The sequence below is a fragment of the Ascaphus truei genome, chromosome 8 (assembly GCF_040206685.1).
Source record: "Ascaphus truei isolate aAscTru1 chromosome 8, aAscTru1.hap1, whole genome shotgun sequence".
NCBI classification, from domain to species: Eukaryota; Metazoa; Chordata; class Amphibia; order Anura; family Ascaphidae; genus Ascaphus; species Ascaphus truei.
Window position 1 is genome coordinate 62,448,373 of NC_134490.1, and position 25,962 is coordinate 62,474,334.

At 45.6% G+C, this 25,962-nt stretch overlaps 1 protein-coding gene across 2 annotated transcripts in view; it reads left to right on the forward strand.

Moving 5' to 3' along the window:
• Positions 1–23,430: 23,430 nt before the first annotated feature.
• The window catches only part of DNMBP (dynamin binding protein), an 87,227-nt gene continuing 84,695 nt past the window's right edge, over positions 23,431–25,962 (forward strand). For both annotated transcript variants that reach the window (XM_075612294.1, XM_075612296.1), the window contains exon 1: positions 23,431–23,535. The gene's annotated coding sequence lies outside the window, so the exon portion shown is untranslated. The remainder of the gene's footprint in view (positions 23,536–25,962) is intronic.

The following is a 25,962-nucleotide window of genomic DNA, read 5'->3' on the forward strand; positions in this document are numbered from 1 at the left end:
ACCCTTACAGGTGGAGGCGCTGTGTACGACGAATCAGGTAACCCCAGGCTCCCAGTGGCGGAGGTTCAGGTCTTCTGTGAGCCTATCAGGTAACGCAGCGGTGCGCAATCTGTGGGGCGCGACCCCCAGGGGGGGCGCGAGACTGCCGACGGGGGGCGTGGGGTTTACAGAGGCCCCGCGCGCTTCCCGAAGGCACTTAAATTAAGTGCCGGGGGAGCTGCAGGGCCTCTGTAAACCATACCCGTGGCTCCGGCGGCTTCCTCCCGGCGTCGCCATGGCAACGCGGCGTCAAAATGACGCTGCGAGGTCATGTGACGTCACGTTGCTATGGCAACGTGACGTCATTACGCCGGTGCGAGGGTAAGTTGGGGTTGGGGGGGGCGCGGGAGTGAGGGGACAGCCGGCAGGGGGGCGCAGGGAAAAAAGTTTGTGCCCCCCTGAGGTAACGCACCACACCAGATAACATAAGTGTAGATTTCCCCACATGGGGAACCCTTACAGGTGGAGGCGCTGTGTACGACGAATCAGGTAACCCCAGGCTCCCAGTGGCGGAGGTTCAGGTCTTCTGTGAGCCTATCAGGTAACGCACCACACCAGATAACATAAGTGTAGATTTCCCCACATGGTCCCCATCTGCGATAGGAGGGGGGGAAAGGTGTTACACATAGATAAGCTGAGGTTCAGAAAGATTGAGTCATTTATTTTTATCACTCATATTTTATTGAATTTCCATAATAAGACAGTACAGTATAGTCAAGTGTAACCCCTCTTTACTTTACCTCAGGCTATAGAACCTGCACTGAGGTGGGGGCTGAGTCCTATAAATTGGGGCTTACATCTTATAGTGGGTGGTACACAGAGTGGGAGGCAGTATGAGGTTTGGCAAACAACTGGCACGGATGTGTGATGCGGTGCAGGACTTAGTCACCCACATAGGCACACATCAGCTGGATTTGAAGGTTGCAAATGTGGGTCCGATACCGCTTCTGTTATCCCCAGTGCAGAGAACCTCAGATCCCGACTCCTCTATGGTATGGTGGGGACCCTATAGCATGCAGGGGATTTCTTAATCAATGCTCTATCCAATTTGAATTACAACCGTCCATGTTCACCACGCACCAAGCCTCCATCATTTCTCTTCTCACTTACGAGGCACTGGCCTGGGTCTCCCCGCTCTGGGACAGGGATTCGCCCCTGACCAGTGACTCCCCTGCCTTCATCCGTACTTTCAAATTGGTGTTTGACGCTCCAGGACGTGTATCTTCAGTTTCAGCTTCACTCCTGCGGATCTGCCAGGAGCTTGCACGGTAGGCCAGTACGCCATTGAGTTTTGCACCCTCACGGCTGAAACCGTCTGAGATAATGAAGCCATAGTAGCGGCCTTTTGGCAGGGACTATCGGAACCCCTAAAAGATAAGTTGACCTGCTGGGACCTCCCTAAGGACCTTGAGAAGTTGATGTCTCTCTGCCTATGGGTCGATCTCAGAATGCAGGAAAGCCTGTCTGAGAAGTGCCATGCTGATAAGAGTCTGACTACTCGGTTGGCCCTAAACGTTGTTTCACCGCCTCCTCCGGATGATGAGCCTATGCAGCTAGGTAACACCAGACTGTCTGAACAGGAGAGAAGCAGGAGGCATAAATTGGGCTTGTGCCTTTATTGTGGGCCCCAGGGCCACTGGATCCATAACTGCCTGATTGTTGCGGGATCAGGAAAACGCCTGTGACCAGTAAAGTTGGGGGAGCATTCGCCAGACATCTCTACCATCCCTCATCCCTCTGTGTCTTCCCGGAAAAAAGGATGGGTCTCTGTGTCCCTGTATAGATTATCGGGGGTTGAACAAACTCACAGTCAAAAATCATTTTCTTATCCCTCTCATTCCGGAGCTATTCGACCGACTTTGCGGGGCCTCTATTTTCACTAAGTTGGATCTCCGCGGGGCCTACAATTTGGTTCGAATTAAGGAGGGTGACGAATGGAAGACGGCATTCAATAACCAAGATGGACATTATGAATACTTAGTGATGCCATTCGGTTTGTGCAACGCTCCAGCTGTGTTCCAAGGCTTCATAAAATTAGGTATTCCGAGATCTCCTCGATAAATTTGTGGTCATATATCTAGACAATATCCTGATTTTTTCTTCTTCACGGTCCGAACATCGGGTCCAGGTCAGGCAGGTGCTTCAGAGGTTACAGGAACACGCTCTCTACGCCAAGCTGGAGAAATGCCAATTTGAACAACCTAAGATCTCCTTCCTCGGATACGTTATCTCCGCAAAGGTTTTTGAGATGGAAAGAGCCAAGGTCTCAGCAGTATTGGACTGGCCCATACTGGAGGGTCTCAAACCCACTCAGCTCTTTCTCGTATTCACAAACACTACAGAAGGTTCATTAAAAACTTCTCCATGGTGGTGGGTCCCATTATGGCTCTTACGAAACAGGGGGCTAATCCCAAGAAGTGGACACCTGAAGCAGTACAGGCCTTCGAGAGAATGAAGTCTGCTTTCTCGTCCACCCCGGTCCTGGTTCATCCTGATCCCTCTAAGTCTTTTGTAGTGGAAGTGGATGCATCTGATGTGGCGGCCAGGGCCATCCTTTCCCAACGGCAGGGGATTCAAGGGAGACTACACCCATGCGCCTTCTTTTCTAAGAAGTTCTCCTCTTCCGAGAGAAATTACGATGTTTGGAGCCGGGAATTACTTGCCGTAAAATTAGTTCTTCAAGAGTGGCAACATTTTCTGAAAGGTACCACACAGCTCATCATTATATTAACGGATCACAAGAATTTGGAGTACATTGAAGGTGCAAAGAGACTCGGGACTCGACAGGCGAGGTGGGCTCTCTTTTTTATATGCTTCAATTTCATTATCTCCTTTCGATCAGGATCCCAAAATGTCAAAGCGGACACACTGTGTCGACAATTCTCTTCGGAAGACTCTGACGAGGGGGATCATGGGCCAATCATTCCACCGTCTCAGATTATTTCATCCGTTTCATCCGCTCTATTACAACGCATTTCGCAAGCAAAGGCAGAGGATCCTAGCTTAAGTCCTCACGTAAATCCAGTTGTTTGTACCCCCCCAGTTTTGTAGTGAGGTGCTGCAGTGAGGTCATCAATCCAAGGTGGCTGGTCATCCGGGAGTTAGGAAGACCTCCGATTTTATAGAACGCCTCTTATGGTGGCCAGATATTCGCAAAGACGTTAAAGACTTTGTAGTCACTTGTGCTGTGTGCGCTCAAACAAAGCTACTGGCTTGTGGGTAGCTTCATCCTCTGCCGGTTCCTACCAGACCATGGACCCACCTGTCCATGGACTTTATCGTAGAGTTACCACCATCTAAGGGTATGACAACCATTCTAGTAGTGGCCAATCGCTTCACAAGACATGCTCATTTTGTACCACTCAGATAGTTAACCACTGCCTTCGAACATTCTGAAATTTTCACCAAGATATTTCGCCTTCATGGTATTGCGACTGAGATAGTCTCCGTTTGTGGCTCACAGTTTATTGTCAAATTTTGGAGAGAATTCTGCAAATCAATGGGAATCTTACTCCACTTCTCGTCATCATACCACCCTCAGTCTAATGGCCGCACAGAAAGGACCAATCAATCCTTGGAGCAATTTCTATGTTGCTTTGTCTCTGAAAGTCAGGATAACTGGGTGGATCTTCTTCCTTGGGCAGAATTTGCATGGAACTAGTTGAGATATGACTCTACACATGAGTCCCCGTTTTTCTGTGCATACGGGTACCATCCTTCTGCCCTTCCATAATCTGTCTCCTGTTGTGGAGTTCTTGCGTCGAATGACAAGGTCCAGGAGTTACAGTCTCTGTGGAAGAGGATTCACGCCAACCTAAATAAAGCCTCCCTTCAGTAGAAGGATCATGCGGATAAGCATCGGCGGCCAGCTCCGCAGTTCCAGGTTGGAGACCACGTCTGGCTATCTACCAGGAACATCCATCTGAAGATTCCTTCCCTGAAGCTCGGGCCCAGGTTTATAGGTCCCTACAAGATTGCGAAACAAGTAAATCCAGGCGTGTTTAAATTGGAGCTACCGGATACCTTAAGGATTCCTCCGGCCTTGCATGTGTCGCTACTAAAGGCGGTGTCCACAACAACTTCTCTGCTGCTCCCACCCTTCCAGGACCTATTCTGGTGGATGGTCAAGAGGAGTATGTAATTCGCCGGATTCTGGATTCCCGTAAATCTCGAGGTAGTCTCCAGTATCTAGTATCTTGGAAGGGATACGGTCTAGAAGAGAATACCTGGGTTAAGGCTGATGATGTCCACACTTCCTCCTTTATCCCAGGTTTCTACCGGAGGTTCCCCGACAAGCCCATCTAAATTGTCCGGAGATCGATTCTGGAGGGGTGGGGGAGGGGAGGTACTATGAGGTTTGGCAAAATCCTATCCGGGTTTTCAGGTTCCGGTTCGGGATTTTGCTCTTGCTCGCCCCCTATGGCCGAATCGTCCACCTTTTCTCTGGCAACTTCCTGTAAAAGGACAGCCCTCTGAGCAGGAAGTTGCCGAGCAAAGTTCCGGTTTATGCTGAGTTCATGCAACACGCTTATACCTATTGTCTTCCATGTTACCAGACCTGCTCACGTACCTCAGGCAGGAGTAATTAGACACAACTGTAAATAATTATGACAAACTTTATATTTCTATATCTATAACTTTGAACAGGGATACACACAGGGCTACAAAACTCATGTGACCGTTATGATCAGGGCCACCACATAACCACACAGTATTCCTACAATCCTACTAAAGGTTACTAATGCTGTGCCTCTGATTTGATATATTACAGCCACTGCAACTGAGTTCATCAGACAGGGTATTTGCACAATAACACTTTTGTTGGAGCTCTTGTTTCAAGAAGTACTAGATGCAGGCCTGTGCTTCTTACAGTTAATGTGAAAACATAAGCTTTGTTCCAGTGCAAGAGAATCTCTTTCTTTCCTCTGGGCTGAGAGCACGCTGGTTCTTTTCTCTTGGCTGTCTGAATCCTGATCCTTTCCTCTGGGCTGGCAGTGCTCACTGAGGTGGGTCGCAGTGCTTTTATACTGGCCAGCAACTCCACCAGGCTCCTCACTCCATGGATCTGTCCTGTACAGAGTACCTTTGCAAGCACCCTCATAGTCCAAAACTCCATCCAGCTCTGAGCATCACAAGATGGCTGTCCCAAAAAGCCACCTTGTGACACACTAAATAACCAAAAAATATGAACAATAAAGGTTTAAAGGTGAGGGTAACGGTGATAAACAGAGCACTAACCATAGCAAAATATCACAAGGAGGCCCCGTAAAAAAAAGTTATTTATTGAAGTCTCATAGACTCATGGAACAAACAAAAGCGCACACCTATGCGTTTTTAGGTTTTTAGCTGCAAGTGCACTTTATTAAGGTGTATCAGGGAAATGGTGAAGTAGAGGTGCTCTACGAAACATGTTGGATGTATTTTTGGGTCCGTTCTGGACTTTATCTCTGGACTCTATCCAGTTCCATAAGTTCTGTGTGCTTGTGTGTGATGGGAGCTTTGTGACAGGCTATAATAATACACCAAATACCTGGGTTGAACTGAACGAGGCTTAGATATAATAAAGTATATTTATTCTTTAAATAGGTGAACACAGCAATATAGTACAGTAACAGGCAAGAAGTAACACTTACTTGGGGATGGGGGATGAGAAGTATCAAATAGCAATTCTCCAGCAATCAGGTAACAATCAAGATGGTATCAGAAGACAATGGATATAGGGTTGACCACAGTTTATATATCGTTGTAACCCTATTCTTAACATTAAGTACAGGCTATTGGATATCAATTACCTGTAGCCAATCTTTAACGTGGGAACATAGTTTAACCCATGCCCCCCAGCTAGTTAGCCCATGCGCACTAGGACCCTGAGGGTCTCATTTCTGTAGCCCCACATTTAAATCAGGGACGCCGGCCAGTCTACCAAAAGAGATATTTGGCAGGATGCCCCTTGTTCACAGGTGTAAAACATGACACTCACAGACTACTCTAGTTTGAGGTGTCTCCACCTTCAGGAAAACAGTGAAGGTGGCAAAATCCTTTGAACAGTACTTAAGTCCTAGACATTGGGTCGCCTCTCTGACCATATGCTTCCTTTTGTGCAAAGGAATTTCCTATGGTTTTTATCCCTGCCTTGGGATACAGTATTAAAGGTAAAATACAAACATATTAAAATATCCGGTTCCGTTAGGTCCAGCGGATCCAAGCTACCCGGATCTCAATGCCGGAACTGGGACACCATATGGTCCAAGTTTCAGCCCGCAACGACCTTCGGAACCGGAGATACACAAATACCACTTAAACCGTTTCCTATTTTAATACAAAAATCTCCGCTGTAAATTAAATCACGGTTTTTCACTAAATCCCCATTGAAAACAACGGGCTCCGTCGCCATAGACTTTCAATGGTAAACCGCCGCCATTGGCGGCTATGGGAATCCGCCGCCACAGACTTTCAACGGGGCATCGCTGCCATTGAAGCCTATGGGGTTTCTCCGCCATAGCCGGTCAATGGGAACCGGCCGCCTTTGAAGTCTATGGGAAAATTCCCGAACCTTCAAGGGGGTCCATACTCCATCGGGTTGGTCAGAGAGGGTCAAGGATGGTTCTGTAGTCAGGCCGGAGCAGTGACTACAGGTACCCCAAACCTTAGCCCGCTGGACCCTCCAGAACCGCAGATATGGGCTTATGGTTTGTAGCTTTTCTGACTTAGTCGTTTTCTTGGGCTGCTTCTGCTGCCGCCATTGGAACTTATGGCGCGACCCGTGCTCTCAGCACGACCCTTTCCGGGGGTCCTGGATTCGGGAACCCGGTGGTGGTCGAGTGGGGGGAGGTCTAGGAACTAGGGCAAAAAGAATTTTATTTCTGGGTGCCCTAGAACCGGAGATTCCCACGCCACTTAACGTTGAACTTGACTAATCAGTGATCAAAGCTCTTTTTCAGATAAAGTATCCGCTTTGCGGTTTGGACGGCTGCCAACTCGTTCCTGAAAAGCGCCGTCGAGGAATCTCAATTGAAGTCAATGAGCCCATTGACTTACAATGGGAAACCTCCGCTCCTCCTCTCGGGCGCCACCTGCTGGTCTTTGAGGGAAACAGGTCCAAAACAGCTAGATCCGCCATTGAAATGAATGGAGCTCCAATGGCGGCCTATGGGACCCTGCAAAATGGTGCCTGAAAATTAAACAAAGGGCTATAATCACTAAATAACTATTAACCCTTGCCCTCCCGGATGGATCCCAGTGTGTGTGATGCAGACACTGATATAACAATAAAACATGGGAACAGGGGAACATACATTTTCATGATATAACAAGGGGTAAACCACATTCCTGCACCGCAGTCCAGTTAACCCCTTGTCTCCCTGGTGAGGTCAGGGGATGGCCATATGGGGTGCAACCCCTTTAATACCGGGCCACCCCTTTTCTCCCTCTACATTGTGGCTTAACTATTTGGCCGTTTTGACAGTCCGGTGTCTGTTTGCTATTTAGCGATGCGATACCTGTGACCTCATTTACCTGCTGCCTACCGCACTAGAAACTTTCGTCTATCTTGCCGGTAGTGTGTAAGCCATTCATATATCTGCGTAGACAAGACAGGTCCCCGTAACAGAGAAGTGTTAGTGCCATTTTCATCAGACCTCGGGATCCAGGCTGTTGGGGATCTAAGATCTTTCCGCTTACCTGACCAAAGGAGCCCTGTCGGTGACTGTCGAGGATGTGGGAGAATGCTATGTGGTAACATGTACCCTTGACAAGTGAGATAAATGCTGTACACTTCAAAATATGAACAAAAAGTGATACAATTACCGGTGCTCCAGTGCTTGAACGAAAGCCTGTAATCAGTCCTGGGTAGATGATAAAAGGAACACAGGGCACAACGGATTTAGAATATCCAAACTCATTTATTGAGCCAACACTATTGTTGGCTCAATAAATGAGTTTGGATATTCTAAATCCGTTGTGCCCTGTGTTCCTTGTAACATGTACCCTTAACATGACATGCTGTGAAAGGATTTCTTTCATGTATGTGTGATACTCACCTGCTGTATTCATAATTGAAATCTTTTAATACTATGCTATGAGAGTTGTGCGCTGTCTTCTTTTCTTCACCCCCTGGTCCCTGGAGCTGAAATCAATGCAGTTCAGCTACGGAGACCCCCTGCTTCAAACATTTTTTTTAAATAACAAAAAGTTCCGCTTCGACTGAACCTTTAAGTCCCTTGCACAGAATGGGGTGGGTAAAAATTTTAAATAGTGTAAGATTTGTGGTAAAATATTCCTTTTGTCTGCTTATACTGTACTGTATACGGCCTATCACAGATACAGGAAAGTTCTCCCACAATTTCAGTTCTTGGGATATTTGTTTAAGCACGGGGAGGTAATTAGTATCGTAAAGGCTATGATAATCCCTTGCAATTTTGACCCCAAATATTTGATGTGTGTCTTGCTCAATTTAAAGTGAAAGTTGATATTCAAAAGTTCAAGAGTGTGCGAGAGGAGATTAATATCAACAGCCTACGATTTATTATTATTGATTTTGAACCCAGACCCCAAATTGTTGTAGGATGGAGGGGTCAGGCAGGGATATTAGAGGTTTCGTAATTGTCACTTGGATGTCATCCGAAGTCTCACACCGGCCAGGGTAGGGTCTGTCTTCACTGCCTCCCTAAACTGGGCTCCTAATTCTGGCCACCCCCCAGTCATGTCATTGTCCGGGGAATGGGGAAGGGTGAGGGGGAACAGTAAGTCAGTCTATGGTTGCAACTGATCCTGGCTTACCTCCCCGGGCTCCTCAGAGCCCTCCGCTAACGTTGGTCCCAAAGGCTCGGTGACTGGCGCCGCCGCCATTGCTGCTGTCTGGCTCCGGGTAACCGCCGCCACTGCAGCGGGCTTGGGCACCCGGTCGTAGGTGCAGGTCATCGGTCCCAGATCGTTGCCAAGAAGAACTTCAGCATCCAAACCGGATAAAACCCCCACCTCCCGCACACCCCAGCCCTCCCCCAATCCAAAAAGATTCTGGCCACTTGCAAGAAACGTGGCTCTCCGTTGGCCACAGAGATCTGCATCCCAGGGCCTGGGAGCAATTCCTCTGGCCGGACCATATCAGGTCGGACCAGGGTCACTGCAGCTCCTGAATCCATCAAGCCGATTGCTTGCCGGTCACCGACTGTGACTGGGGTCTGATGTCTGCTCCGGCCGTCCATCTGCTGCAGGTCCGCGCTGAGATGTCCTTCACTCCTGGCTGTAGGCACCGATGAAACTGGGACCGGTGTTGCATGGGACGTCTCGCTGGGAGTTGTTTCCATGACCGGTCCGGTCGCCTTGGTGGAAGCCACCCGCACGCGGGCTACCGGCTTCGCAGCTGGGGTGCGTTGCCCCTGATGGGGTCCGCCGGAACGCAGGGGTTCCGGGCAATCTGGTCTGATGTGACCAGTGCGGTTGCAGTTGTAGCACCGGCGCTCGTGCCGGAGCTCCCCCACCTTCGGTGGACTGCTGCCCGCAGGCGGCCTCTGAGTCCATTGGGGGTATTAGCAGACTTTTTGACCACCGCCGCTTTGGCTGGTACCTTGGCGGGCATCAGGGCTCGGCTGGCCACATAGTCATCTGCTAGCCCCACCGCCTCCTGGTAAGTCTTGGGCTTTTTGTCATACACCCAAGCCCTCACCACCAGCGGGCACTGCTGCATGAGCTGCTCCTGAAAGATGAGATCCAGCAGGTGTTGATAAGTCCTTGCCTCATAGCCCTCCACCCAGCGTATCCCGTACAAAGCCATGCGGGTCACATAGGTAACATAGGACTCCAGAGGCTGCCTCTCTTCCAGCTGGAATTTACCCCGGTAGGCTTCAGGGGTAAAACCGTACTGAAATAACAACAGTTCTTTCAGGTGGTCATAACCATAAGCATTTCATCTGGAAGCGCCATCATCGTCTGCTTAGCCAAGCCGGACAGTAAGGGGTCCAAACGTGCAAACCGATTCTGGGGAAGCACTTTGTACCGCCAGCACTGCGTTTCAAAGTTCTTTAAGAAACTGTCAATCAGGTCAGTGCCTTCCATGAACTTGGTGAGACTGTGCTGGTCTGTTCACTGCCATAGTGAGAAACTGCAGCCGCTCCTCAGGTGTCCCTCTGTCACTCCATGCAGTAATCAGTGCCAACATTTCAGTGGTGAACGGACTGGTAGCCGCAGCCACCAGTACCCCTCCTGTTGCACTGGTCCCGGGAGGTGCACTCGTTCCCTCCCCGGGATTCTGCCGCCCTGGCACTGGGTTCCTTCCCTGATCTCTGGGCGGCTGTATAAGGGCAAGCTGAGCCGTATCCTGAGGCTCTGCAAGCCGGGCTACATAGTCACTGATTGCCGCTATCATGTCTGCGATCTCCTAGTCCTCATAGGGCAGTCCATATTCATGGCACTTGTCTTTCAGCTGAGCTCGGGTCCTGAGATTGGATGAGCCTTCAGCCTCGCTCATGGTTCATGGTCACAGCAGTGAGGTGGTGTTACAACTTGTGTTAACTGTTGCACTACTGTGTGTTGAATATCTTTAGTCCCAGGAACTCGCAATTCCCTTCGAGTTCCCACTATATTACAGGGTCCCGCAGTACACTGTAATACAGGTCCAGTTCAATCCCGCCGCTGCCACCAGTTATTGTAGATCTTGTCACGGTAACTATGACAAGATATAATATACACCAAATAACTGGGTTGAATTGAACGAGACTTAGATATAATAAAGTATATTTATTCCTTAAATAGGTGAACACAGCAATATAGTACAATTAACAGGCAAGAAGGTAACACTTACTTAGAGTTGGGGGATGAGAAGTATCAGATAGCAATTCTCCAGCTATCAGGTAACAATCAAGATGGTATTCGAAGACAATGGATATAGGGTTGACCACAGTTTATATATCTTTGTAACCCTATTCTTAACATTGAATACAGGCTATTGGATAACAATTAGCTGTATCCAATCTTTAACGTGGGAACACAGTTTAACCCATGCCCCCCAGCTAGTTAGCCCATGCGCACTGGGACCCTGAGGGTCTCATTTCTGTAGCCCCACATTTAAATCAGGGACGCCGGCCAGTCTACCAAATGGAATATCTGGCAGGATCTTCTTTGTTTGTAAGTGTCAGGTATGACACTTGCAAACCACTCCAGTTTGATGCTTCTCCGCCCTCAGGTAAACAGTGAGGGTGGCAAAATCTTTTGAGCAGTACTTAGTTTCTAGACATTTGGTCGCCCCCCTGACCATCTGCTTCCCTTTGTGTAAAGGAATCTTCGCGGGTTTTTATCCCCGCTTTGGAACACAATATTAAAAGTGAAACACAAACATATTAAAATATCCGGTTCCGTTGGGTCCAGTGGGTCCAAACTGCCCAGATCTCAATGCCGGAACGGGGACACCATATGGTCCAAGTTTCAGCCCACTGCGACCTTCAGAACTGGAGATACGCAAATACTACTTAAACCGTTTCCTATTTTAATACAAAATTCTCCGCTGTAAATTAAATCACGGTTTTTCACTAAATCCCCATTGAAAACAACGGGCTCCGCCGCCATAGACTTTCAATGGTAAACCGCCGCCATTGGCGGCTATGGGAATCCGCCGCCACAGACTTTCAACGGGGCATCGCCGCCGTTGAAGCCTATGGGGTTTCTCCGCCATAGCCAGTCAATGGGAACCGGCCACCATTGAAGTCTATGGGAAAAACTCCCGAACGGGTTGGTCAGAGAGGGTCAAAGATGGTTCTGTAGCCATGCCGGAGCAGTGACTACAGGTACCCCAAACCCTGGCCCTCTGGACCCTCCAGAACCGGAGATATGGGCTTATGATTTGTAGGGTTTCTGACTTAGCCGTTTTCTTGTGCTGCTTCTGGCGCCGCCATTGGAACCTATGGCGCAACCCTCTCTGCCAGCACAACCCTTTCTGGGGGTCCTGGATTCGGGGACCCGGTGGTGGTCGAGTGAGGGGAGGCCTAGGAACTAGGGGCCAAAATAATTTTATTTCTGGGTGCCCTAGAACCGGAGATTCCCACGCCACTACGTTGAACTTGACTAATCAGTGATCAAAGCTCTTTTTCAGACATTGTATCCGTTTTGCGGATTTGCGGTTTGGACGGCTGCCAACTCGTTCCTGGAAATCGCCGTCGAGGAATCTCCATTGAAGTCAATGAGCCCATTGACTTACAATGGGAACCCGCCGCTCCTCCTCTCGGACGCCACTTGCTGGTCTTCAAGGGAAACAGGTCCAAAACAGCTAGACCCGCCATTGAAATGAATTGAGCTTCAATGGCGGCCTATGGGACCCTGCAAAATGGTGCTTGAAAAGGCGGGAAAATTAAACAACGGGCTATAATCACTATACAACTATTAACCCTTGCCCTCCCGTATGGATCCCAATGTGTGTGTGGTGCAGACACTGACATTATAATAAAACATGGGAACAGGGGTCATACATTTGCATGATAGAACAAGGTGTAAACCACATTCCTGGACCGCAGTCCAGTTAACCCCTTGTCTCCCTGGTGAGGTCAAGGGGTGACCATATGGGGTGCAACCCCTTTAATACCAGGCCAACCCCTTTCTCCCTCTACAGTAACCATGTATTATTTGTCATCTTAACTCTATGCCCAGGACATACTTGAAAACGAGAGGTAACTCACAATGTATTACTTTCTGGTAAAACATTTTATAAATAAATAAAAATAAATAAATAAGTTTAACTTGATTGCCGCCGAAGGAAGGGAATATAGGGCTTTTATTCCCATTAGTAATTTAGGGTCATGCTCAATCCTTTGCAGTGTTGTAAACATATAATCCCAATGAAGCCTATAAAAGTCTTTTTATATGTCTAAAGTCAAAACAGTTATGGGCATATGTTTCAATTGTGCGAACTGTAAGATATTTACTAATTTTCGTGTATTATCTCCCCCTTGTCTATTTACAATGACCACTACTTGGTCTGGCAGAATAATCGTGGGCAGAACAGGGTTAAGCCAATTATCTGGGTCCATGGTATAGATTTTGATGTCTGTGTTTATTAGGGAGCTAGGTCTATAGCCACCACAATTTCTACCTTCTTTGGGGGCCATCACCATGTGTGCCTGAATCATAGGTTCCGGAGGAAAGGATCACTGAAATAATTTGTTTCACATCTTTGTCAAGTTTGGAATCAGGAGGAACTTAACTTTTTATAATAGAAGTCCGTAAACTCATCAAGGCCTGGGGCTTTCCAATTTCTCAGGGATTTCATGGCCAGGGCTACTCCATCGGTGTTACAGGTTTGTCAAGACTCTCCCAAGTCTCCCTCTGAGATTCTATGAATTAAGTAGAAATAGACGTGTTAGTCCAGTTGCACTAGTGCATGTGATAGTGCAGAGTAAATGAGTACCTGAGTATTAGGTGACACCTTTTTTATCTGGACTATTTTACACTGGACTGATTTACAATCCCGCTGCACACTCCCCTCACTCTGCTGAAGGATATATTGTCCTACATGCTCTCCCCATTTCTCAGTAACCCTTTCATCCATGTATTGCCCTGTCTGTTTATTTACCAGACCCTTTGCAATTAATTCTTCACATCTCCTGCCTTAGATTGTTATCTTGTTTTTTTTCTTCACATCTGTGTTAAAATCCTGGAATCTCTGTAAATGAGTAATGCTGACCCGAGGAAGAGAGAGAACTCTTGAAAGCTTGTCTTATAATATCAATTGTTAGTAAAAAGGTACCCCATAATACTGAAGTACTCATTTACTCTGCACTGGGAGATTCTAGGAAGATGACATGGATTGAGATAGGTGGAAATATTTTGTGTGGTCTGAGATTTCCTTTTCAGCCCTTGGGGCAAATTATAAAGAGACTCATAGAATTTTTGTAATTCCTCACAAATCTTAGATGGGTCATACTGTATATCATGGTGCCTCGCTTGTCTCTTAATGCACTAATCTGAGTAAACATGTCTTTGGCGGAATTCTGTCTGGTTTATTCCCCTGTTGGTAAAATCTTTGTTGACCCCACTGCATGGCCCTCTCAGTCTTGTCCATCATTTAATAGAATAAAGATATGGCTTACTGTCTGAGGAAGGGGCTGTGACCCCGAAACGTAACACTAGCACTGCTCACAATATGCTGTACAACTCCGCAACTTATTGCATCAGTACTTGTGTTCCTCCATCCTTCATTTTTGCTGTCCGTCATTTAAGTGTGAGTCTGTGCTCATGTATCCTATTTAGATTTGGCCTCAGAGAAGATTGATGAACGTTTAAACATTTTATTACCGCAGACACTACAAGCCAATTTCACTGCTCAAATGAATGAATAATGTTGGTTGGTAGGTACATGAGACTGGGGGTAAATGTACTTATTGGTATTGGCATTGTTTCTATGGTCTAATAAAGGGGTGCGCAATCTTTCTCCTCTGCGCCCCCCTGTCAGCTCTCCCCCTCTGCTCGCACCCTCCCTCCTTACCTAGACTCAGGCGTTCTGATGTCAGGTCATGTGACGTCATGCTGCCATGGTGACGAGTCGCCAGAAGCCGTCTGACCCAAGGTAAGGGTTTACAGAGGCCTTCGCTGCTCCCCCCGCATTTAATTTACATGTCTTCGGGAAGAGCGCTGGGCCTCTGTAAGCTCCACCCCCCTCCCCCCCAGAAAATCCCTCGCCCCCCTGTTTGTGCACCCCTGGTCTACTGCAGGGGAAGCCAACTCCAGTCCTCCAGAGCCACCAACAGATCATGTTAAGGATATTCCTGCTTCAGCACAGGTGGTTCAATTGTTGACTGAGCCACTGATTTAGCCACCTGTGCTGAAGCAGGGATATCCTTCAAAACTGACCTGTTGGTGGCCCTTGAGGACTGGAGTTGGCCTAATCTAATGTGTTTCTCTTCATGTACATAGGACCAAATTTAATAATCAGGAATCCTTCCTGCTGATTTATGTGAAAGGGCCATAAGGCGTCTTATGATGTAGCACCATTTGGTAAATATGGGCCATATAGTTCCTGACTGTACCATGACTTCGTAGTATTTTTTAACCCATTTGCTTCCAGAGTCTTACAAAAAGATAACTTGGATATTTATTTGCTTCAATCTTTATCTTAAAGAAAAAAAATCAGGCTAATAAAACATTATTTTGCATGTTTGTATGTATGTATGTATGTATGTATGTATGTCTTTATTTATTTAGCGCCATCCAGATACATAGCACTTCACAGCAGTAACACATGTGAAATAATATTGTAACCCATAGTGGGAATAAAAACTTCAGACATGAAAGTAACAATAGAAAAAGGAGTCCCTGCCCCAAAGAGCTTACAATCTAATGTGGATCACAATGTTTGAATTGCAAGATTTGCCAACATTATTGAGCTAACACATTTCAAAAAGGAAAAAACCAAGGTAGAAATAGTTTTAAAAAATAGCAAACGTTCACAACCTGCTCCTTTGCTTCAGACGGTGACGATGTGGAGTGCAGCAACTTATAGGCATTCCGAAAAAGTGCATTGAAGTCCCAGTAGCGCTTGCCAGATCGACGCTCTCTGAGCTAATTGCGGTTACAATTCTCTTAAGGAATTTACAAAAAACTCTTACAACGCTAATACTGTATCGTCAATGTGATGATGTTAGTATGATGTGAATTCACACGTCAGTATAATTATTATTTTAGCCTGCCACACTTCCACTCGATCTGGCACTATGACAGCAACCACAAATGTATGATTCAGTCACCACAGAGTTTAAAAAGTGTTATTGTTTGGGTAAGAGTGACGTACTTTGGCAAACCTTCTTTGTCATTATAAATATGTCCTCATATGTTTTCTTGTACATAGCCACTGAAATATCACATGTAGTAGCATGCTGATTTTGACTTAAAACTGTGGATTTGAAGCTACAGGTGACACTGTGCTAATTTGCATGTCATTACCCAGAATCCTGGCTGCAGTGGAAGTATTCCAGGCTAAGAGATAATGGGGAAAGGCAGGGTTGCAGACCTGTATGTGCTCACAAGTGGTATTTTTATTTCCTGTACACTTATACAGTAAAACAACAACGACATTTACTCACTGACTTTGTCAAACTGGTTTAAGGAAAGAAGTTCGGCACAGTAACTTTGGCAAGCCCAAATGAACAAGTCAGGAACATATCTGTGCAGCGATGAACTGAGCTGTTCTGTGCAGATAAATTAAAAACAGATTGTTGGCCGGGCTTTGGCAAAACGTTTAACCCCGTCCATACCAAGGAGACAAACAACACGCAGTAGAGCACTGCAGAACAATACACCATTGGCAGTGAATGGGTTTTGAACCATAAACAGACCTCTCTCTAGGGAAGCGACTGCAGAACTGTAATAGGGGAGTGAGCCAAGAAAGGGGAACGCATTTAAATGGAAAAAAAAAAATGGGCAGCGAAGGGACAAGATTAATATATTTCCTCACCATACCAAAAGTGTTTGTCATCTTAAAGTCACTATATGTATTACATTCTCGTGGTTAACGCTGCCCTTTTGCTTCCATATGAACTTTTTAGACATGTTGCATCACACCTGCTACGGGTGGCCTCTTATTGCAATGCAGTAACATCAATGGCTTTGTTAGTGTAGATCAGGAGTGACCAAACACCAGTACTCAAGGGCCACCAACGGCTGGTCAGGTTTTAAGGATATCCCTGCTTCAGCACAGGTGGCTCAACTGAGCCACTGATTGAGCCACCTGTGCTGAAGAAGGGATATCCTTAAAACCTGTCCTGCTGTTGGTGGCCCTTGAGTACTGAAATTGCCCACCCCTGATCTAGGCTCTATCCCTATGTATAGAATTACATTGACACATATATAGGATTACATCGTGGGTGGTCGTTTTGCCCATATCTTTGCATGTGCTTGTCAGCTATATTATACAAGGTAAAATACAATGAATTTTGGCTTAGCTGTATTCATTTGCTGGTTTCCCAAATGATTCAGCTCACAGATGATTCCAGTAAAACTTGAATTTTGACTCATAGTTTTCTGTGGCATTCTGTTACCAAACAATAGAAAAACACACATACATCATTATACTGTACTATTGTGCAAAGGCAGTGGGGGGAAAAACATGTATGCCACCAGAATATCAGAAGCAGGTCCAGCCATAAGAATAATTCATTATAAACTACATTTAATGGAAACCATTGGGCTTTTCAAACATGACAAAAGTTTCAAAAACATTTATGGGTCTGTTTTATTGATCATTAAACGACACATTATGTTGCAAAAGAAAATGTTTCACTTATTCTCAGGATTATACTGAATGTATGAAGTAACATAACAATAACAAGACTTGAGGGGTTATATATTTGAGGTAGCATGGGGCAGTTCTGAAATGCATATGTAGCCCTAGGGTGTAGGTGTGGTCCAGAGGTCAGAGCAAGTTTCACCATCACTAGGCTACTAATTGCAGATTCTGACCAGGGCAGAATCCAGGACTGAGAACTGACTCCAAAATAACCAAACTGGGAATTTGTTGAACAGGATGCAAGCAGCCACCAGTTTACACCTGGACAGCCCATTCCTGTCTTTAGGGGGCTGAGGGTTGCTGAGTGGATTCTTCTCCTGTGTGTTGGACCAGGATAATAATCCTACTCTATTGACGTGTGGCAAAGAATCTATTCACTCAGGGTCCCTTCTTCTAATGATATTCCCTGTGTCCTATGCCTCCCGTTGTAATAGTCAGCTCTCTGGGTCCATTGGAGGCATTACACAGAATGCTTCAGCTAGTTGGTAATCTTCCCTCTAGTAGTTGTTCTGAATTACCTAACACTGACACTGCTATTCATAGTTTAGCCTAGAGCTACTCTTTCCCCAGAGAGGACTTGCTAAGAGCTTCTGCTGAGCAGGACTATTTCCTAGAGCTAGGTAGTTAACCCATTGCTATCTGAATGGCTGGCTACACGTATATATGATATTAGGATGTATCAAAATTAATATGCCTTGCAGTCATTTTCCCCCTACTGTTAATTGTTCGAATTTCCCGCTCGCCAGCAGCTCCCACCTCGGGGGCGGTCCAGAGTACCTATGTCGGCCCCCTCCTCTGATTGGTGCAGCTGGACGAGCCCTCGTCCTCCGATTAGCTGCGCCGTCACGATCTGTGCTCTGATTGACTGGTGGCCCGCTGCTCCATGAAAGTATAGCAGACCAAGGGCTATATAAGCAGCACGGCCGATCAGAGAGCGAGAACAGTTTGGGAGTTGATCGGAGACACAGCTGGCGGGATTTTCGAAAGTGCTTTGTGTGGAATAGCACTAAAAAGCACTGAGAAGCCGGAGAAGGAGCTGTACGGGGCAAGCCTACTGAAGCAGGCACCTGCAGCTAGTTGAGGCTAGATTCTTCTCCCCAAGGCCCCCAGTTGGTAAGTGTTTAACTGTGATTATGTATTCTGAATGTTTGCAGGCTTGCCAGAATAAACTTTCATTTATTCAACTATTGTGTCCTGTCTGGTGATAGTGATCACGGTGCTTTCGATGTTAAAAGTTGTGGTCCCCCGTGACAAGGATCACATTTTAACAGGAGATCATGTGTCCAAGGAAAATGGCATACATTTAGTAGAGAACATATTCCTTCTTAGTCTGAATCCGAACTGAAGATTTTCCCTAATTCAAAATTCCCATCACCAAAATCAGTCTGCAGATTATGCACTATAGGTATAGAATCCATAATTGCATCCAATCTGGTTGGATTTTTAAGAATCAAAACTCTGATTCAATCTGCAGTCAGATTTCAATACCTGAAACATAGTTTTTGCATGGTGGTGGTGGATCCATCCCAGGGTACCTCAGGTGTGCTCCTTTTTCAGCACAGGCATCTCTCCCTAATTTATTTGAAGGGAGGTTTTAGGGGATATATATACAACTGGAGATACTATTAAATTTGGAATTGGAACACCTCCTCCTCATATTTTTTTAAGACATTGACCTGTGTACCCAGATTGATGCAAACCAGACTAGATATATATCAAAAGACAAAAAGCTCCAGTGCTACATCTAATATCACACATTATATAGTTAAATACTTATCTGTTTTTCTTTACATAAGTGAGGGTCATTTAGTTCATTTTTTTGGCCAAAGCATTTTAAGGTTGCAAAACACGCCTAGGTATCCCCTCTTTTGCAAGCCCTAACACTACCTGCAAAAGCTCTCCTAACCTCTCTAATGGAGGGGGAACTGTCTTAATATACAGAAAAGTGGGATGAGTGATCTTAAAACCAGGAAGGAGGTGTAATCACAAACCTTCAAACAATTGTTTACCAATTGAAATTTATAAATACACAAAACCCCTATTCTGGAACCAGGGTCACATGAAGGATGTGAATGAGGCCAGATAGCTTAACTCGTCCCCTTTTGAAAGCACACCAAGTTCTGTTATATTTTCTTAACTTTATTGGGAAAGCATCAGGCTAAGTCCCCGCTAGCGCTGATCAGGCCGAGCGGCAGTGCTTGCGGTGGAGACTTACATATATAGATATATGTAAGTCCCCACTCACGCGGTGCGCACGGCGCTCGTGCACACACGCTCAGCCGCGATTGGCGCTTACATAAACAACAAATCTATTCTTACCGCGCGATCAGCTGGCCTGCAATGTCCCCCCCCCTCCCCCGCTATTGGACACCCGGCGCTCATGCTTGGAGCACTCTCCAAGCTTGAGCGCGCTCAGCGCCAGCGGCGACTTAGCCTTAGACATATAAAGGCACTTGTAGATGGTATGGTGTGGTGAGAGAGCGCTTCTCTAGGGTGAAGGTGCTTTGTAGTTAGAGGAAGGTAAAAGCGGAATGGCCTTGCCAGGGAGTAGATAACACAAGAGGTACTCACTCAGCATGCTTAGGATAGAAAGGAAGTGAGGGGTGCCTAGGAAACAGGAATAGTCTCAGGACTAAACTAATTTATCAACAGAGACAAGGGGGGTGGATTGACCCATTCTCAGCTAGGAGAATTGGGAGGTTCTAGGGCAACCAGCTACTGACAGTGTAAAGAAGGGAATATGTAACAATAATGTATCGATTACACAGGCACTGTCAGTTTTCAGAGCAGGGAAAAACATGCAACTCAAATGTAAAGGGCTAGCAGGCAGAGCTGCAAAGGGGGAACAGAAATGAACAATTCTGTTCCAGGACACCCCCGCAAGTTCAGAACCCAAACACACCACACCATATATATTTGTGTCAGCAGGACTGCTACTGGGGTTGTGACCTCATGTTTATACATGTACTGTATTGCAAACCACACCACGGTATCCCCTCTTCTGCAAGTCAGATATAGATCATTCAGCCAAGTTGTACTGACTGGTCAATTTTGAACCAAGCTAGGATGAATTTGTTATGAACTTGAATGCTGGATTTCATTAGCAAATATAATGAAATTCCATATGATAGATCTATATCGTTATATTAACTCCTATGGTTACATCACTAATTTTTCTTTACCTCCTTCACTTTAACTTATGTCATATTTGTCATCTCTGCCTTCTCTCTTTCATCTCAAAATTATTTCACTCCCATTAAGAAGTTATTACCCAAACAATGTAATTTTACTCTGACGTTCTGAGCCTCATAGACTTATTGGGATACATATCAAGAGGACACCACATTCTCCCTAATGTAGTGCAACCTGTTTTTCTTATTGCAATCTGAACCGCCACCAAATTTATAAAACGTGGTATTTAAATGTCTTACATGTGACACTGATCTGCTAGACCAGTGGTTTCCAATCTTTTTTTGGCTAAGGAACCCTATTATTATATTGTGAAATTCTTCAGAACCCCAACCCTCTCTAATAGTGTGTCTGAGATCAGATGCATTGTAAGGAACCCCAACCCTCTCTAATAGCACGTCTGAGATCAGATACATTGTAAGGAACCCCAACCCTCTCTAATAGCGCGTCTGAGATCAGATTCTTTGAAAATTCTTCTGTATTTGGTACTATTTTCAAATGACCTGAAAATTGCAGGGAGCCCTTTAGGGTTGTGTGTGGAAACCCTGATTGAAAACACAGAGGCTGCTTCAAATGTTGGAGATTTAATTGATGTATATAAAAAGCCCTTAATAGAATATACAACGTTAGTGTTGTGTTTCCCCCTCTCTTATCTTGAATTGGTTTCTGGAATGTTTTGTGTAACATGTTGAAACCTATGTGGAAGTGCTGGCCTCTGTTTTTCATTATTTGAGCATAGCACTGTTTGGTTTTAACTAAGAGGACAACTCTGGTCATTTGGATGGTAGTCAGCATTAATAAGTCGATTTAAAGGAGAGTTTTTTTTTCCCCCTGAAACAAACTCAAAATATTACTGGAAAAGAGAATCAGTGTAATTTTATGCCATTGTTATTTCAATGAAAGATGGCAGCCAGTGATGGAAGAAATTATGCGACATCTACAGTAGGTATGAAGTATCACAGTTTTAAAGCACCAATCCATACAGATTATTATTTTTTACATTTAAGTTTTTACTACTTTAAGAGATCTATTCTTGTCCTTTCCAACACTGTTTTTATTTTAAAAAAATCACATGCTCTGTTCAGAAATATTAAGTGTCTGGGAGGTTAAAATGACACTGTCCCCAGAGCCCAGCCTTAAGGTTACCATTGTAACGTCAGAAACTAGCCATTTAGAAGCGATGTCACCATGTTTGAAAGGCTTCTGCTATATTTTTATGCCACTTTGACTAGTGACATCAATCAATGATGCTATAAACAAAATTAAAAAAACATTTTTTATGTCTATTGACAATAAAATATATATACATTTTTAAGGAGAAATAAAAGCTGAGTACTAAATATTTTATTATTATTTATTACAATTTAATTTATTCTAAAAAAAAATGATATACAGTAATACACTGTACTTGCATTATTAATAGATTTGTCAATGTATCATGTATTCCGAATGAATATGCAAAGTCCCTATGTTTCTGACTAGGTATTTCATTACAAAAGCACTGAATGTTATGAAGCCTCAATATTTTTGGACAAATCCCTTCAGTAACTGTGTCTGACACCAATCCTGAACAGAACTGGTGACATTATAGATTAAAGGAGCAATCCATGCAATATCCTACATATGTGTTTTTTTAAATAAATCACTATTAGATCATACTTACTGCATTTTTTTAAATTCAACTCTTCATGCCATTTTCAATGAGTTTTAATATACGGAGCATTCTTTGGTTTCTATAGCAGCTTTAGCCCACCTCCCCAGCTGTGCAAGATCTTTGCAACACCTTTCTATTTGTGGTAATTTGTTGTGTTGGTTGCACTGAATTGTATTAGTTGTGTTGGTTGCACTGAGTTGTGTTGGTTGCACGAGTTGTGTTAGTTGCACTGAGATGTGTTAGTTGTGTTGGTTGAACATACTGGACACCTAACAAGCTCCTATTGAAACACCTTTCTATTTGTGGTAATTTGTTGTGTTGGTTGCACTGAATTGTATTGTTGCACCGAATTGTGTTATTTATGTTGGTTGCACTGAGTTGTGTTGGTTGCACTGAGTTGCGTTAGTCGTGTTGGTTGCACTCAGTTGTGTTGGTTGCACCGAGTTGTGTTAGTTGCACTGAGCTGTGTTAGTTGTGTTGGTTGCACTGAGTTGTGTTAGGCCGAGTCCATAGAAGGACAGGCCGTGCTGAGCCGTGCGGATGCTCCGCGCTGAGCCCCTGCATCCTCAATGAGGATGCCTTGAGAGGGGGCTCACGCGAGCGTCCGCAGGCGTGCTGACGAGTTGGAGTTTTCAGCCGAGCGCCAAGCTGTTTTTCAGCGCGCTGTCGGCTGAAAACCTCCAATCACAGCACAGAGGTGTCAACGTCACGACGTCAGTGCGTCGCGGGCGATTGGCCCAGTGATGTCACTGCCCCGCCTCCCTCAGTCTCGCCCCACCTCCGATCGCGCCCGCTGGCTCGCCTGCATGGGCATGAAATCGCGCAGATTTCAGCAGGCGAGCCAGAACTTGTGTGTGTGTGTGATTATATATAAGCGATTATATATGCAAGTAACCGCGCCAAGCGCCTCCCGCTCAGCGGGCTCAGCACCAGCGGGGACTCAGCCTTAGTTGTGTTGGTTGCACTGAGTTGCGTTAGTTGTGTTGGTTGCACTGAGTTGCGTTAGTTGTGTTGGTTGCACTGAGTTGTGTTGGTTACACTGAGTTGTGTTAGTTGTGTTGGTTGCACTGAGTTGTGTTGGTTGCACTGAGTTGTGTTGGTTACACTGAGTTGTGTTAGTTGTGTTGGTTGCACTGAGTTGTGTTGGTTACACTGAGTTGTGTTAGTTGTGTTGGTTGCACTGAGTTGTGTTGGCGTGTTAGTTGTGTTGTGCTGCCTTGCAGGGGCGTGTGAATGACCCGTGCGGATGGGCGGAGAGAGAGCAGCTGCAGGGGGGGCGGGCCGTGCAGTCTCCGGGCGGGGCCGCTGCGGGCCGGACTGACTTGCTGGAGCCTCCGCAGGGAAGCAGAGTGACAGTGTGACCCGGGGAGGATCGGGGGGCTGTGTGCAGGTAGGGAGCTCCGGGCAACACCCCACAGGAACCGAGGGACAATGGGACATCTGGGCCCTGCATGGGGGAGAGGGGGTGTTCTACATGTAGCGAAACCTGGCAAACATTAACCTCTTCAGTGCACAGGCTGCAATACCTTAATGTGGGGTGTGACGCTCCTGAGCAGGGTGGTCGGGAGACTATCTTCTTAGTAAGGCGGCCCGGGCTCCTAATTCTGCACAGACGCTATAGGGTTATTCTTGGTGCCGAATAGGAAGGCAACTTTGGGGCACTCTCCCCAGAATGAGCTAATTTGGCACAGACTTAGGGGCTGTGTATTAAGCATCACAAGTTGTGTGTTCCAAGGCCAGGTGGTGCTGGGATTTCGCCATGCTTGGGTCAAGGAGCGACCCACACAGGCTGTTATAGGCGGTATCACGGTATCAGGGGTTGTGGCGCTAATGGGCACTTTTTCTGCAGTTAAGAGATTGGAGTCAAATGAAAGAAGTGTGGTGTGTGTGTGTGTGTGTGTGTGTGTGTGTGTGTGTGTGTGTGTGTGTGTGTGTGTGTGTGTGTGTGTGTGTGTGTGTGTGTGTGTGTGTGTGTGTGTGTGTGTGTGTGTGTGTGTGTGTCGGTGGGTCTCCGCAATTTAAATGGTTTTTGAACTTCTGGCACCGGGTGGGGTAGACATGCAATACTTGTTAGGAATCCCCCATACATATAACATACTGTCATAAGTAATGCTTGGCGAATGGAGACTCCCAAATTGTATTGGGATTCAAATTAGGACTAATGACCCCACTAACCCTCTCCAAACACCACAGGAGAGATTCGCCCTGAGAGATGTTTATGACTAAGTGGGCAGTACAGTAGTAGGGTGTCACAGCATAAACATTGCAGCATGGTGACTGAGTATAGATTCATGCTACACAGAGTTCTTTCATTCTCTGAAATGAGTAATACAGGTTCAGTACTAAGCTCCCCTCCACTTCTATACAAGGTGCTGATAATGTTTAACAACCTAAAGTACACAATGGGCATGTCTTCAAATGCTCAACTGCAAGAGGGGAACTGAAACCACCCTACTTGTATTTTTGGACTGAGGAGAGATGCTCAACCATAAAATCAGCAGTTTAAAAAAAATCTGTGTCTGCTCTTAACAAGAAAGGCCCCTACTCCACAGTTGTCTTCTCCTAACTATGGGCAATGACCTCTTATAGAGCAAGGGGCAGAAGGCTTCACAGCATGTTGCATAGTGATAAAAGTATCAGCACTGCCTTGCCTTAATGTAGAAATGTCTGATCATACAAATACAGGTTGTCTTTCTTTGCTTTTTTTTAATTTGTGATATGTTGATTAATCCTTCTAGTGACCAAAGGGCAAAAAGAAATAAAGTATTAGCAATCATGGTGATCTAGTGGGACACTGTATTTCATAATGAGAAGGATGAGGGTTTTCTTGTTACTGTCTCATAGGATGTCAGTACCTCATGGAAGGTATTAAACTGTCTCAGTATCACGTAATACACTGTCCTGTCACTTCTCAGCGCTTATGTACTGAAATAGAGAGGCGCGTGTGTGATCCTCTCAACGAGATAATCCGCCTGATTCCAGAAGAGTTGCAGAGTGGTAACAAAAGAATAATACAGCCGCCGGATTGTTGTGTCAGTGCAGTGTTATAGTGGTTAGAGTTTATAGTAAAAAAATGACTTGATAACAATCAGAACTGAATTCTTAGCAGGTTGCCATGTCTGACAGGCATGTTTATAAATAGATGTTTTGGTGCATGACCTCTGTACACTGCAAAAGTTCCTCATTCATTTGCAGCAAATGGGCTGAAGGAGCAGTGAGTAAAGGTGCTGACGCTGAAAACCATGGCACTGACCTTGATACAGGGGAGTCTGGTTCAGACCCTGATGTTTGCTCCTTGTGAACAAGTTTGAAACCTCAAGTGTAAGCTCATCGGGTCAGGGGCTGTAGAGTTCTGTGTGCAGCCCTGTGTACCGCACGCTATATGGTACAGTAATTGTGAAACGCTAAGTCCCAGTGGAAGAAAAGAGACTGCTCAGAACTGAGGTATAATAGTAAATGATTGATTAGCTGCTACACTATTGAGATATAAATTCAACACAAATAAACAAAAGCGTAAGAAACCCAAGGATATCTCTCATACTGGGCACAGCATGACGGAGATCCCTGGCTTTCTTCCCATTTTGTGCATGAAAACGTCTCAGATCTTGTACAACATTAACATATAGGAATTTATTTACTAAAGTAGTGCCAAAAATAGCACCATATTTATCAAAGAAAGGGAATTCCATTGAAATGAATGTAAGTTTTTACTTTGATAAGTCTGGTGTAATTCCTTTTGCTCTGGGTTTGCACCGGGAAGACTTTATTAAATGATCCCATACAGGCAAATAATAGTGTGTGTTTTTTTCTGACCAAC